This window comes from Labrus bergylta, chromosome 18, assembly GCF_963930695.1.
Source record: "Labrus bergylta chromosome 18, fLabBer1.1, whole genome shotgun sequence".
Classification (NCBI taxonomy): Eukaryota; Metazoa; Chordata; class Actinopteri; order Labriformes; family Labridae; genus Labrus; species Labrus bergylta.
The window spans coordinates 20,494,305-20,511,369 of record NC_089212.1 but is presented as its reverse complement, the minus strand read 5'-3'; positions in this window follow the sequence as shown (position 1 = coordinate 20,511,369).

Below are 17,065 nucleotides of genomic sequence, written 5' to 3'. Positions count from 1 at the left end.
CACTCAAAAATGCCTGTGGATTACATCAATATTATTGACAGAGTTTGGGGGCATTTAAAGCTGGGCGGCAGCACCGAATGCACAGCAGAGGACAGGCATTTCCTGTGTTTGGATCAGGGTGTTACAGCGAGCCTCGGAGGAGCAGAGGATGGGAGAGATGTATGGGCACAACCAGGGTAAATACAAAAATCAATACACCACCTAAAACAAAACAGAGGTACATAACAAAGAGATGGAGTGGAGGTTTACTTGGTGCCACGGGTATGTCCAGGTGGGTGTCTGGGGTGGCATTTGCCCCCATCAAATTGGCCACCCCACCCCATAATTCCAAGCTCTGATTTGCTTTCTGCCTGTTGCAACACAGCTAACTGCATACAGCAGTGGTGCACCTGGGAGGGTCCCCAGTCTCTTGCACCGTTATTTTGGGGGGCCGCGAACCCCTGATATACAGTTACCTTCTTCCAAGTAAATAAAACAAATCTGGACACCTCGTTGCTTGTAGCATGAAAATACAGCTTTGCAAACATTCAACAGTTTTTTGAGTTTATAATTCAAACTAAAAAGTGAACACCTGGGTGGTTTAGCTGTCGGTGATGATACGCTAAGGACCTGTAATGCAACAGTAACACACTAGAAATATTCCTCATTCCTAAAATGGCTAACACTTGATAGAAAATTGGCACGTTTTGACATCCCTCTACAGTCGCATAGCGTGCTATCCACAGGTGCATAGAGGAACACCATTGACAGTGCATGGAGGAGTGCTAATACGGGCCCCTGCTAGAACAGTCTCTGCTGGTATCTGGGAAACACCAAAAGTGTTTTCTTACCTGCTGTCACCTGACTGGGGATCTTGAGAAGGGGTCATGGTAAGAATGGCCCTGCAGGGAAGAAAAAGGACAAGGTGAATGGGATTCTTTTGTCTCTCCCGGCACAGTCCTGAACTTGTCTTCCCTCTTATCAGAACCATGAGGGTAGACAAAGACTGAGGTAGAGAAGGAAGAAGCCTGACATGATCAAAGGATGACAGGGGAGCTAGAGGAGGAGAGTCGGCCAAAACAAAGGCTTGTTCTAAAGTTCCCCTGTGCAGGTTCCACATCGGCTGACAGAGAGGGAGAGACATGGACTCCACCCCTCAGCCAAGACTCATTTCTACCAGTGGACACATCACAGGCAACACAGGGTTTCTCTAATTTGATTCATCTAAATACTTTATGCACAAGAATTCTTCAACATCAAAGTCTTATATAGTATGCAATTCAGGTGGCTGCTGGATGATTTCATAGTTCAGTAGGTAAGGTTAAGGTCTTGATAAAAACTGTGCCCAATTTAGTTTTATTAGGTTCATTCTTGATATCAGACATATCAACATTTGAGTTAAAGTTGCAGTAGATAATCCAACAGAGAGTAAATACAAAATTCTGTAGTCTGTTTTTTGTAGCTGTTTTTATCAAGATGGATAAGGAAATTTCCTGTACAGACGACCACCTGCCCAGCAACAAACAACAGGCAAAGATGGCAAGAAGATTACAATTTATGCTAAGTCATTTGTCCCATTTACGCTCTTTTTCCTAAAACTTTTTTTTCCCATCAGTATCTCGCCTTCCTTTGGAGGTCTTCCAGGCCCGTCCATCTGAGAGGACACCTCAGGATCCCCCAGTAGTAGTAGCCAGAAAACGATTCTGGGGAGTGAGACGTCTGGGTCAACTTGTTTAGCTTGCTGCCACTGCGATCTGACCCCTGATAAGGGGAAGAAATGGATGGATGGATGGATGGATGGATGATGGATGATGGATGATGGATGATGGATGGATAGATGGATAGATGGACAGATGGATGGATGGATGGATAGATGGATGAATGGATGGATGGATGATGGATGGATGGATGGATGGATGGATGAATGGATAGATGGATGATGGATGGATGGATGGATAGATGGATGAATGGATAGATGGATGATGGATGATGGATGATGGATGATGGATGGATAGATGGATAGATGGACAGATGGATGGATGGAGGGATAGATGGATGAATGGATGGATGGATGATGGATGGATGGGTGATGGATAGATGGATGAATGTATGGATGGATGATGGATGGATGGATGATAGATGGATGAATGGATGGATGGATGATGATGGATGGATTAATGAATGGATGGATGGATGGATGGATTAATGAATGGATGGATGGATTAATGAATGGATGGATGGATGATGGATGGATGGCTGGATGGATGGATTAATGAATTGATGGATGGATGAGGGATGGATGGATGGATGATGGATGGATGGCTGGATGGATGGATTAATGAATGGATGGATGGATTAATGAATGGATGGATGGATGATGGATGGATGGCTGGATGGATGGATTAATGAATTGATGGATGGATGAGGGATGGATGGATGGATTAATAAATGGATGTATGGATTAATGAATGGATGGATGGATTAATGAATGGATGGATGGATTAATGAATGGATGGATGGATTAATGAATGGATGGATGGATGAGGGATGGATGGATGATGGATGGATGGATGGATAGATGGATGAATGGATGAATAGATGGATGGATAGATGGATGAATGGATGGATGGATGATGGATGGATGGATTAATAAATGGATGGATGGATGATGGATGGATGGATAGATGGATAGATGGATGAATGGATGAATGGATGGATGGATGGATGGATAGATAGATGGATGAATGGATGAATAGATGGATGGATAGATGGATGAATGGATGGATGGATGGATGAATAGATGGATGGATGGATGGATGGATGGATGAATGGATGGATAGATGGATGGATAGATGGATGGATGGATGGATGGATGGATGGATGGATGGATGAATGGATGAATAGATGGATAGATGGATGAATGGATGAATGGATGGATGGATGGATGGATAGATAGATGGATGAATGGATGAATAGATGGATGGATAGATGGATGAATGGATGGATGGATGGATGAATAGATGGATGGATGGATGGATGGATGGATGAATGGATGGATAGATGGATGGATAGATGGATGAATGGATGGATGGATGGATGGATGAATAGATGAATAGATGGATGGATGGATGGATAGCATTGGTATTTATTTGAACCTGATCTGGTGTTGCAGCTGATGTAGATGTATCTCATAATAAGAAGTCTGTCTTAGCAGTAAACACATGAGACTGTTACAGTGTTGCTGTGGCTCCAGCTAATCTTTCTTCACTTGTTCTACAAATCTATCATTAAAGCATCAGTGGTTTAACAGGGTGGAAGTCTCAATACTTCCAGATAAATCAGGAAACTAAAGACAAACCCTTTCATGGATCTCCAGAAAAGCAGCGGTCCTTGAACCTCACAAACCTCAAAGCCAAGGCTGCTGAAAGACATTTATTTTCATGGTTTTGAGAGGTATAATCTGAAGTCATTATGTGGATTTGGCTGAGCTGAATGTCGACATCTGAGTGAAATGCCAGTTGCTTCAGAAATCCGTACCCAAAAAGACAGATTTTTGTTCGTTATGCGCCTGATATCAGTGGATGTCTGTAATACATAACTCAAAACTAAAATATCTCACTAGATATTTTGATTTGAATACTTTTTTTGACAAGTTTAGATTTCACACATTTCCAGGAGGACCTGTGTGATCTAGAAGATCAATCAACATGAGTGATTGTTTTCACCACAGGATACATTTTCTAGTTTAGAGGATTTTATGAAAAAAAAGTACAGATTTTAGGATTGGTTTTCTGCTTGCTTGAGGATTGAACAATTCATTTTTGCTTATATGGACAGGCCCCCAACTCCAAAATCCACCTCTACCTAACTCACTTTCTTTTCAGTCGTAAACAATGTCACAAGAGGATGAAGACGAGGAAAAGATGTCTCCCTGCTGAAACCCCACCACCTCCAGTACAGTGCAGCTATTCCATAAAGACATGTGGGGTCCTTGAAATGTGCACTTAGTGTATTTCTTCCATCACTTCCAATGTGGCTGAAGACGACAGAAAGAGCAAACAAGCACTTGACTGTCCGTCACCGTTCTGACAGGTGAAATAAAAGGTTGACAGGACTGAAATCTAGATTGCCCCCCCAGACAGAGGATCCTCAGCTCTTAGGCCAGACAAGGGATAGGGGAGAAATAAATTAGTAATGGTGCTTCACCTGTCAAAAACACAGCACTGCTTTCTATCGACCACTGGTTTGCTCAGAGAGTAGAGCTCAAACACATTTAGCTTCAGTTTAAAAGTTAGCAAGGAAAGGATTCAAAATCAGGGGTTTGCAGCAAAAAACCGAAGAGGAGTGTTTGCTTTTAGAGATACAATGATTTATCCATCCAAAGAAATGAATCAACACATTTTTGGATTATAAACTTTATATTTTGGTGATATCTTAAACAAAATTGGTTAAACATGCTGGTTCTGGGGCGCGCTGGTGGCGCAATGGTTAGGGCGCACGTCCCACGTATTGAGGGTGTCGTCTCAAGCGGGCGGCCCGGGCTTACATCCCGCCTGTGGCCTCCCTCCCGCATGTCGCCCCCCCACCCTCTTTCCCTGGTTTCCGACTCTATCCACTGTTCTGTCTCTCCATTAAAGGCACAAAAAGCCCAAAAATAAATTTAACAGACTAAATAATGAATTGATTAATCATAAGTGGACGGCCGGTGTTTGTCTCTGACCCGCTGCGTTTTTGCCACAATTCATACACCACTCTCTCATCGCAGTTTCCTATCTATCCACTGTCCTCGTAAAAAAGCCAAAAATGTAATAAATAAAAATAAATTTAAAGGGAGATTGATCGATTTTTTTAGCCTCAGCTAAAGTTTTTTTTACCTCCAGTTTAGATGCCCTGAAGAAAGGCAACAGTCTTTGGAACATTTTCAAACATCAGAATAGATATCATTTATTCACTGCCTTCATCTACAAGGTTTCATATTCAAGTGATGCAGGTAACTAGAAGCAGCAGCTAACTGCACAGTGGAGGGATTTATATTGGCATACCACCATTTAAAGCAAAGGGCCTTTCATTTAGAGGCCTTATCCTTTGGAAAATCTCCCAGCTACAGGTGTATCAGATATCAAGCAGCCTCGGAAATTAGCAAAGGAATTTGGCTAATTGAATTTGCAATCAACTTAGGTTTCAGCCTTGAAAGTCCAAATACATTTGTGTTCTTTGTAACACTATCAAAAGTAACGGAAAAAAAAATGTGTCCAGGAAAATTCTACTCTATGACCAGAGTCTCAATTGGTTTAAAGTGCAAACTTTTCTGGCCTTAATAAGACAACTTTCATCTTAGCATCTAGTATCAAAGGCATCAGCCATCAACACTTTCTAATTCATAGACAAAGCTTTTTGTAATGCTGCTTCCTTGGCATTTTGGCCGTTCACAGAATGCTCTACAGGCCTCATTTTTAACCATCAGACTTTCATGACCCCTTAAATCTTTCTGTGGGATTCTACAGGCTGGTAAAATGGTTATGACCTATTTATCTGTTTTATGGAGTCCCCGGCCATTTCAGATGGGTAAAAATCAATGTCTTTTTTGACTGAAATCAATGGAATTTACTGGTGGTAATTTGAACGTGCAGGCGAATAAGGGGACAAGGGAATTGTGTGTTGGAAAACGACTGTCTGACTGAGAAATTTCTTCACTGTCAATAAGTACTATGGTTGAACCTATGAAGAAAATGCCAAGAATATTGAGAAACATTATTTGGTTGAGCTCTTTGTAATATTATTATATTTTATGGATATCCTAATTTCATGTGACTCGTTTTTAATGCAAGGCTTCAAAGAAAAAGCATCTTTTCTATGACAAGACAAAGCCATCATTGATCATTTTGTTGTGAGAGCCACATCAAGTTAATCCCTCTCTTCCTCTTGTCATCGCTGCACTGTCTAATGGTGCACAGATTGACACTGTGGCCCCTCCTCCTTTCCTCTTCTCTTCTCTGCCCATCTGTGTGAAAGATCCTAGCCTACAATACTGCTTCTGCATGTTCCCTTAGATGTGCCTCCCAGCCTGGAAGAAGAAGGGATTAATGAGATAGATTTATCTTTTCTGGTAATACACCCGCCATTTTTTTCTCCATGCATGTCCTAAATGCATCCCAGAGTGCCTTGGGAGAGCATTGCATCATTGCGTCCCATAGATCAGTGGTGCAGCATTTTTTTTCCTACACTCCCATTTCCCCTGAGAGAAAATAGCATGTTTGCATACACATATTATTCCTGCAACATTTCAGCATTTTTATGTTATGTTTGTCTGAGTTTTAAGATAAAGTCTGGGTTTGATTTTGTAAATGTCTTTAATATGAATATATGGCATAAAGACATGAATTAAATGGTATATATACGATGCCAGAATAAAATATTTTGTTTTGTAGACATGATTAAAACAAAGAATGAATGCCTTTACATTTTTTATTACACAGCTGTATAAAAAATTGATTTCTCTGCATCTAGTTGCTCTAGTTGTCGTCTTATAAATCGAACATACTGTATACATCTGATTCTCCCTTTTATGCATCTTTAAAAAAAATCAGTTTGGGTTGGATTTTGTTCCCACTGCAGACAAAACGGTACCTTTTATCTCTCGCTTTCCTGTCCTGTACAATTTTAAGAAGTTTTTTCTTTAAAATTTTTTTTAAAAAAATAATAAAAAAATTTTCTTTATTGGGTAGGACAGCAGATAGAGTGGGAGACAGAGTGGGGACAGATGAAAGAAGCCACAGGCCGGACACAAACCAGGGCCACCCACTTGGGATGCAACCTATCCGCTAGGCCATCCGCCCCCAGTAAGTTTTTTACGATGAAATAGTCATCCTGCTGTCTTTCAACTGTATCGCTCACTGTTTAAAATGTCAACAGAGGGTGTTTATCACTTTATCTGACGCCCACCTGGCGGCATTGGTTATAAGCATTAAAATGACTTTATAGAAATGATCATTCTTCTTGTAATGGTCTGGTTTGCTCTTGTTGGTCATGCAGATGTCTTTATTTCAGTCTGTTTCATTACCAGTGAAAATCTGTTCAACAGGAGCTTTAAGAAATAAAAAAAAAAAATCTTTAACAAGGAACAAAAAAGAGAAGTCAGATATATGTTCCTGCAATCACCCTCCAATCCATACCAGTACAAACCTTGATTGTACAATTTACAGGGACAACATGCATGAACTCATCAAAGAACAATCTGAAACAACCTGGAGCTACTCATATACATGGAGAGACAATTATGGTGTCCTTAGGAGAGTAGTTAAAAGAGGCTAAGAGTCAATAATGACTTACATGTTCTTATTTGCTTTTTGTCAATGCTTTCGCCCTCACTGGGAAATTGTTTTGCTGCACTGCCTCAAGGATGATGTAAATTAGCCCAGAATTTCACATTACTGCCTTGCAGATGAACATGCCAGCGCTCCATCGTGGAGGACAATTATACTATTTATGTAGATTGTCATCTCAGCACCCATTTACACTCGGATTAATTGGTTATGACGAACTTTAAAATGCATTGTTGATGGAAATCAAGATTATCTTTACAAGTATTGTTCCATAAAATGCCATTAAAATATCTCACTCATCTTCAGTGAAATTGCAGAGTACATCTAAAAGAACACACAAATCCCCTTGTCAGGGCATATCTCGAAAGCATCTGTTTGAATAGTCAGCTGCTAAAAATGAGAGGACACACACTGTAATTATCAGGGCATGAATCACGCACACTTATCCTCCCATTCTAAGATTGCCGTGCATTCCTGCCTGGGTGGCAAAACCAGAGAAAAACACACAGTGACCTCCGGAGACTGGTGGGTGTTGTGCTAACAGGTGAAGAACCAGCTTTCAGCACACCACGGATTGAGTTTCCGGAGAAACCTGGCGAGAGTCGGAGAGCATTGATGACTGTTAATGTTACGAGTTGGAAGTGTGTGAGCATGTGTGTGCTTATGTGTTTTTCTGAAATTGAAATGGCCTGCAGCAGATCACATCAACCCCCTGAGTCCCTGACCTCCCAGCATGAATGGTTTCGGAAATTTACAGCAGGGACATCCCAGTGGTAGCAAGTCTTCCTGAGTGAGTAGCTTAAGGTTCCTGTAATTACCAATTAAGAACTCAAATTTCAAGGTGAACTAACACGTAAAAATCCACTTCAAATGTTGTCCGCCATTCCAGCACTAAAACATGCCGTGGTCTGAAATTCAGGAATAATATACTTTATATTCTTTTTTCTTTCTCCTGTCCATCCACACCCTAAAGGTTCAGAGTTAAGAGCCCACATTCTTGCCCCAAACCTCTTCTTGTGTTTGAAGGTGAAGAAAGACGACAAAGCTGAACCTGCAGAACCAGCACCTTCTAGAGAAACTAATGACTGACTGCTCCTCTGGAACATTTGAGCCTCCGTGTGTGTCACAGTAATGCGCGTGGCTGTCTTAACTTGAAATGGCGGAGCAACCGAAGAGGGTTTCCCTCTCTCCCTGAATCCCTCGCTCGTCTCCACACATGCACAGCCATCAGCAGGTTAATTAACTGTGAAAGCTGCTCACTTGAAACCTTAAATCACTCATTCAGCGTTCTGTCACGAGCCGCCAGCTTAACCACGCTGACGAGGGTTCCGCCTTGTTTACCCAACACCGGAGACAGCGACGGTGGAGGTGGGGAGGGTGGGTGGATTTAGGTGCTATGGTGTGGCACTGCATTGGGGGGGCCATCAAATTTGGACTATGAGGATGGAAGGAAAGTGTCAGTGAGTGATCGAAAATCACTTGAAGAATTACACCCCTGGGTGTCACTATAAATGTGAGGCTGCTCTTTCTCCTATCTCTGTGATTGCAGACTGCGATTCTTTGTCCTCTGTGAAATGTAATCTGTCGATTCAGACTGTTTGAATAAGAACAGGTGGATTGGATATGAGGGTCTTGGGTATTTTGGAATAGAACCAATCCCACCCACTCTACCCATATCCTCTTTGAGCACATGTACACCCAGAAGTCTCTTTCTTTGTCTAACATAATACAGACATATATGTAAAAGGCTGTTTATATTCCCTCTTATATTTCAAGACATATTTTCTGCTACAGGGCAAGATGGCAGATGAATTCCCAGCATTCCACACTGAAGGTAGCACAGACGTCTTGGGTGACAACTGCTACCCCCAAGCCTGAGCTCCTTCACACCCCTTAGGACTTCTATGGTTATACAGATTATCCCAATGTGTTAGCTTGGTGAGAAAATGCAACGCCTGTCTGTTTTGCATCATTTATTGAAAGGCTGTGGCGGGATAGTTCATAATTTATGAGAGCGGCGAGCTTGTGTTTACATCCGAACTATGGACCAATAATGGCCTTCTAAGGAGAGCTGGACTGATATATCAACAACAGCACATATTGGGTACACACGTTTGGATTGAATGCTTATATAAGGTCTCATGTTATTTTTATTAACATTTTCAGTATCAGATATTACTTTAGCGGCATTACCTTTAGCCTAGCGCAAAGTGGGAGTTGAGTGTGGACCCAAGTTGTCCTTTTCAGCTGGCCTGAGTTTAGTTTGAGGTGCAGATTTTTTGTTTTTGGCCATGGAGTGTAGCTTCAGCAGGAATAGACTAGCTACATAAAATATGAACACTAGCTAATATCACAGAGGTATCATTTAACATTGCACGTATTGCTTTGAGAACAAATAACGACATCTCGGCTAAGCTATGTGTATACTAACGCAAAACAATGATAAGGTTAGCCAATTTGTATGTAACTCAGTGACCAATAGAAATGAATACTTTTCAGATGACACACAGATTTATGTTCAGTAAAGACCCTGACACACCAAGGTGACCGTCGACCATCGTCCTAGTTGGACCATCGGTGAGCAGAACGTAGGTGGTGGTTGGCCATCGGCTGTAGTCTTTGCGGTGTGTTCAAGTGTAACTTTTTGGCCAAGACGTGAGGTGATGTGAGGCAATGCCACAGACGCCCTTCGTCGCCACTAGTTCTTTGCCGTCAGCTTGGTGTGTCAGGGCCTTAAGGCTGTGTTGTGTGAAAAGACAATAGAACAATTGAGTTTAATTCGAGGCCTGGGTGATGTATCTTATGCTGTGGCGTAAAGCTGGCTGGGGATATTCATATATGTGGTAATATGGCACTAGCTAACGTCACACAGCTAACATATATCATTGCATATAATGGTTTGAGAAGAAATAAGGTCACCTCAGATAACTTTTCTTATGTATTCTAACTGCAAACAATGGGTTCCAAACAGACATGTTTTTGGGATGCTTCAAGAAACTACTTATTATGATATATTTGATATATTTTCACAACTTCAAGCCACACTTTCTGTGGCTTTAAAAAGTATGACAATGAAAACCAAGTGAGCATATTTGAAATGTGGTTTGAGAATGGTGTTTTCCTTTTGACTGCTAAAGTGCAAACAATATCAACCACAAACAGAATGACCAGCCCTGTTGTGGGAATATCTCCCCCCCCCCCCCTTTCTCTCCCTGCCTTTATAATCCTCTGAGCTTCCTTTGCAACATTACCGGTGAATATCACATCCATAAATCACCACCCATCCAAATAATCTCATAAACTTTTTTTACAGTGTAATTCACGGTCATCAGCATTGTTTGTTTAACATTTATGTTTATTGATAAATGAAGATAGGTTTAAATAATTCAGAACAAACATTAGCTGTGAGCAAGGAGATTAATAATTGATGGGGTGTGTGAAGGGCTGAGCCACTCTGGGAATAGATAATATTAGCTTAATGCAGGGCTGTGTGAACAGGGGGAAGTGTAATGGACCCGCCGCCTTTAACTGATGATGGTTATTGTGGCCTGAAAGTTGTTACAAAAGGGGGAAAAAAGGGGGTTTGAGTCGTGCTTAGGGGGGAGGAGCAGTAGTGTGGTCATAGATTTGGCTCATAGGAGCTGACAGTGCAAATTGTGGTTTTAATAGCAGGAGGTTTACACATTCTACAGAGAGGCCCTAATGGCCAGGCCTGTGCTTAGCGTAAAGGGAGAAAAATGACCCTGTGCTATTAAAATGAAACTTGAGAAGGTCCCTGCTCTTAGTTTGGTGTTTTTTCTTTTTTCCCAGTCGAACTCTGTCTCTCCATCACTCATTTTGATCCCCTCCTGTCCATTTCCTGCTCAGGGTTTCACTTAAGTTTGCCCACACACACACACACACACTTAACGTAGCTGCTAACAAAGTGATCCAGTGAAATGACCCTGTGTGTGGCATGTTGGCTCAATTTACACAGAAAAGTGAGGACACAACCCAGGTCACAAATAGTTCGAGCCTGTGTGAGGATAATATCTGCATTACATTAAATATGGATGCATGAAGACATTGAAAGCTAAATTGGAATCATTCTTTGACCATCTAAGGCCACACTGTAATCCCCCCTCGAGTAGTGCACGGTACTGTACGTACAACAAAGCCACATTACTGAGGCATCATTATCGCTTGTACACAAAAGCAGAAGGCTGCAATGCTAGATATTACCCATGCTTATGTTAATGGTTGCTCAGTGCCTGCAGGTCAGCCTCCAACAAAAGGGCCTCATTTACTCTCCAAGGGATGCTATTCTTGTTGTGCCAGGCTAGTAAAAAAAGATGCAGAGGGATAATGTGTATCAAAGGCAGAGGAGGACCCCTTCCTTCTATATTGCTATCACAGCAGCATATTAGCATCTAAACAAAGGAAGCAGAATCCCCTGCAGCGCAGCAGCGTTTCAAGTGGTCACTCACAGCCTTTATTTATTTCTCAATCCGACACTTTTTATGCTGAGTTGCAGAATTCAGCACACAACACCACCCCCTCTTCTAAAAAAAAAAAAAAAATTCCTCCTGTGTCTTCAGCACAAAAGTGTTGAAGTTGCTGCTTCTTCTCTTCCCGCCCCCCCCCCCCCCCCTCTCTTTTTTTTCCGCTCCCTTTTGTTTGACTTTTGCACAGAGCTATGACAGCTGTCATCACTCCTCAGCAGGCCTCAGATCTGCATTTCAAGGTTTGCAGGTTCACCGGTTCATGAAGTTCTGCACGGGCAGACAACACAGGCAGCTCGTCTGAACCCCGTCTTTAGATGAGCTCCTCTCATTATAAACAATAGGTCACAAGTACATTCACAACACAACTGTAAACATGAAACACGAAGGAGCATGAGGGGTCACCTCAACATAAGGTAAAACATTTGAGTTATGCTCATTATTTGCATACACCTTTAACAATAATGCATTGAAAGCAAATGCTATTATAGTAATGCAACATAAAAATCATAATCTTATCCTTTCATTATGACCATGCAATACCATCTACGGATGACATATTGTTGGCAGACCGAGAAATCAGGTAAGTTTGTTTTTAACAGTAATGGAAGACATTCAAATTCAAATTGCTGTTGTGGAGCCTACTGAATATAAGGTCATAAAAGTTTGGGGCTATTCAGAAGAATACAGAGAGGACAAGAAAGAGATCAGTCAAAAACAGGAGAACAGTATCTTTATGAGAAAAGACATTTAAAAGTAATGCAAAGGGATTGTTGGTAAGAGTAGCATTGGTGTTCTATGTACCAAGCTCTTATCTGGAAGTCAAAAAGTTTAGAATTTGCTCAAACAACTTCACAATATTGATAATTACAAAATGCATTGATACAATTTTTTTTTTTTACATTTTTATTCCATGCATTTTTCCCTCCTTGTCGATACAAAACTTTTTTTTTGCTAGTAGCGGCTAACATAGCCTCAGGCTGCTAGCCTCAAGCAAAGATAAGGAGCAAACTTCAAAGGTCTGGTACGCTCACTTCTTTTTTTTTCTCTTGCCCTCTCAAATTTCATCTTTAACAGGTAGTCGTCATGCCACACTGACACGACTTCTATGACACAAGGGGGGAGTATATCTGACTTTATAAAGCTACCTCTGGAGCCTCAAAAGGTTTCATAAAACTCTTTTTACATACTCAGTAGTGCCCTACAGGATCTGTTAACAAAATCTAAGTAATACAAATGGTGAATAGCCCTTTACTTTTGAAAGTACAGCCAAGAGATTGCTAGCTTATGTAAGCATGAATTCCTGTCAATAACATAACAAATTAAACAAAAGCTTTGAAGGTCTAGCTTAAGAACTAAGAGCTGCTGGTAGGTTAGCAGATTTGCCAGATTTTAGCTTGCTGTTGTTTTAGTTCATATGCTCTATAAGCTTGGAGTCAACTGGTTTGATTGATTGCCTATTCAAAATAAATGTAGGGTCTCCATAGATTCTTTTCTTTTCTTTTCTGGGATAAAAATAAAAATCTCTGCTCTCTGTGTTGTTGAGTGACTAATTGGGCAGAAACGATTCCTCACTCTTGTTACAGTCCTGACCAACAGACCTGTTTGTGTCTGTGATCTCCTCCTGTCACTGTCAGAAATCAAATGCCCTTTACAACAGATGTTTGACGGGTCATCTGGTGACCTGCCTCATAGCTCCTGGATGCATAGACAACATGCAAAGACCGACCCGACAATTTGGCAGATCTAACTCTCGACAGCACATTGAAAGGCATCAATAATAACCTGTCAGGAGGAGGCCGCTGCTCCCTCTCATTTAGCGATGGAGGTGAGTTGGTGTCTGACATGTTACAAGAAGACAAATGGAAAAGGGAAATAACAAAAAGTAGCTGGACAGAGAAGTTGTTGGGGAATTCTCCCGTCATCGGTACAAGAACAGAAAATAAGGAATACATGAATAAATCAAAAGATGCCCTCTTTAGATATGTCTCTGTGTTAATTCTATTGTCCGAGCAAAAGCTGGAACTGTCTGAAAGATGTCACCATTGTCTTTAGGTTGGTGTATGACCTCAGGCCTGTGCATATGTAACAAGACTAATTTACACAATGCTCTGAGCAAGCTGTACTCCATAATTCACAGGCTTGGTTTGTTTGAACCCTTTCTCTCTCTCTCTCTCCTCGTCAGACAGCGCTAGGTCTGCAGCCCAACGCAACTTCGGCTCTGCGACTCATCTTGATAGCTGCAGGCCAAGTCCCAGACAGATAATAGACCAAAGGTACAAAGGCAGGCATATCTCAATACATGCATGGGAGAGGAAAGTGTGGGGTCGTTATGGTGGTCCGGGATTGCCCCAGTCCCATCACTTTCTCTGATGTGTGTGTACAAGGGTGACATGTCATTGTCCTCGCACTCGGCCTAAAGCGAAGACCCTTTGTTATCGTCACTGAATGCATAAACCTCTCTTGTCTGGACCTCAAAGTAGAGGACGGGGCAATTACAGACAAAACACCAGGGCGTCGTGAAGTCATTTGTGCAAGAATTTTTTGATTCATCTTTTTCAGTTTGCTTCAAAGTGTAGATACAGATTAGCCGGCATTTATTTGTTGGAAAAAAAATCCATTCACAGATGATGAAATTACTAAAATATATAGCTATGTATATTTCAAGCACCTTAAATGAAAAACTGAATACGAATCAGGAGTTAAAGGTTAAACAAAGTCTTAGTTAAAAGCAGCCAAAAGATATGAAAATTGTTTTCATTGCCCCTTCAGCTACAAACAGGAGAAGATCATTGAGAAGATTTTGACAGACTATTTCAGACTTAAAGCAAATCTCAGATGATATGTAGCACTTTGGCGAGCCTTCAAAACAAACTTCACTGCCGCCCAAATCTCAGAAACGTTGTACGGCTCCCCTGTTCCTCTGTGAGGGTGTGATGACGAGTCGTTCTCCCAGTTCAGAGCGCTAATGGTGTCTGTGGAAGGCATGCAGCACCGAGTGCCAGGCTGGCAGGGACGTGCTTAGAGCGGTACACTTGTCACAGCCCATCATATGAGCGCTCCTCTGAACTACAGCCGTGAATAATTTCTGCAAGATCCAAAAGTCTTTTCTTTTTCTTTTTTTCCTCCAGACTATCTTTACAGAACCAACCATCAAGTCCTTGTAACTATTTCAACACTTGCAGTGGAGAAAGCAAAGAGATGGAATACAGTAGTAGTCTGTCTTTGTTTAACTGAAGAAAGTTTGCAAAACTGGGCTCAGAACTTTACATTAAAAGGCGAGCCTATGTGAGCAGTCAGGCACAAAGAGAGAGAGAGAGAGGCAGGCTGGAAGACGCTAAAAGGCATTGTGGGTAAGAGTAAAGCTTATCTAATAGAAAACGAGCGCACAAGTGTGTGGACACTCATCACGCACTTGTCAAAACATGGCTGCTTGTGATTTTCCACTGCTGTTCGCTGCACTTTGTTTATGTTCAGACAGGCCTTTTATGAGTCCAGTTTGAGAGAACCATTGTCCCAATTACTCGGAGTTAGGTGCTGGACAGCTGGAGAAACAACAGTATGAAAAGATGTATCACATGTATTCTTTATAGTTTTATTGCCTCATTCTTGGCCTTTTTATTCACAGGCTTTGTGCATCATGTGTGAATGAAGATTTGCAGATATGCACTTTTACCACTGCGGTATCAGATTTTTTTATTTTTATTTGTCTGCTTCTCCATATCTGTTAGGTAGGCATCTATTGGGAAGATGAAGGGAACTCCCAAAAGTTAAACACAAAGACTGTATAAAACATGGACGTACAGTAGTATCAGTGATGTCAACCACTGGTTTCTGAATTGCATTTTTGAAGCCCATCGATGGCGGTTGCCCCAAAAAAACAAAGAGAAAGAAAAAGCTATCTCAACCGAACTTTTGGTCAACCTAGTGACAGGCAAAGAGTTGCAGCTGAGACAAGCCTTAAGCCTCTTACAACAGCTACAACAGTGAGATATCTCAAGCCCCTAATTATGCATAACTCTTATCCTTCATAAGTTAAGGTATGCCAAAGAGCTGCAAAGATGCCTTTTGTTGTTCATATAGAAATGACAAAATGACCTAATGATGTGAGGATCATCAAAGAAATCAAAAAAATCAATTGTCCTGATTGGTCTATAAACGTATGTTCTGATAATCATAGTTTTCAATCCACAAGTTGTGGAGATAATTATTAGAAAACCAAAATATCAACCCCAAATTCAATCATTTAATGACTGATCCTACGGACACAAAGATATCCAATCAAACATCGTCGGTAGACTTCACAAACAGTCTTCAACCTGTTGGTGGTGCTAGAGGAAAAGTCAGGATCATCAAAGTCAGTGGAGTTCATCATCTCGGGATAAAGAATTTCTTCATGCAAGCCCATCCAATAGATGTGCATTTCAGTATGGAGCGAAGGTTGACGTACTGGCCGGTATTTCTGTTCCCTCAAGTCATGCTGCAAACAAAGCATGTTGAAAATTATCTTTAAGTATCTCAGGATGAGAGGAGGAAGGAATGCATCCATGCAGCGCAGTGAGGGAGCAGGCAGATGGGCACGAGAAATGGGTTTGAAGTTGATCTTGATTTCACAGTGGTTGGTGGTGGGGAAGCGAGAAAAAGCTTTAACACAGATGTTCACAAGCTGCCGTCAGAAGAACATCAACATCTCCCCTTAACGAAGACACTCTGTCCAAGCCTGAGAACACCACCATAGCACACATACTGTGCTTTCCCACCCCCCCCCCTCAAATACGCAGAAGGAGACACATCCTTCTGCATTCACTGGAACATCCTCACTTACCAGGTGTCACTGGTTGCACTGGGGGTCAGAGTTGAAGGAAGGAAGAGGCAATTTTGTTTTTCAGCACAGGCCTGAAACTGCTGATGGATGCACTTCCTCCGTCTTCTTTGCATCCACACACAAGCTGGAACAAATGGTGTGATTGTATGCTAATGTTCTTCCTCGTGGCCATGCATTATCTGCTCAGCAGAGCAAAAGATTAAAAACAACCTCCAATCACTTGTGTTTTGAAGAAAAAAAATATTTGTTCGACAGCATTTTGCACTTCTCTTTAAACGCCACAAGGCATTACTGTCAAGTAATGAGTCAGGCTAATTCCTCCTTGGTTTCTGTGGCTTTGAGCATTAAAACTTGATGCGTCTCCTCACTTCACTGTAAATGCCTGTGGACCTCTTAATGTGCAAGCCAAACGCCTCGCTGGGTTGGATTGACCGTAATGGATTTGGTCCAACGACAGA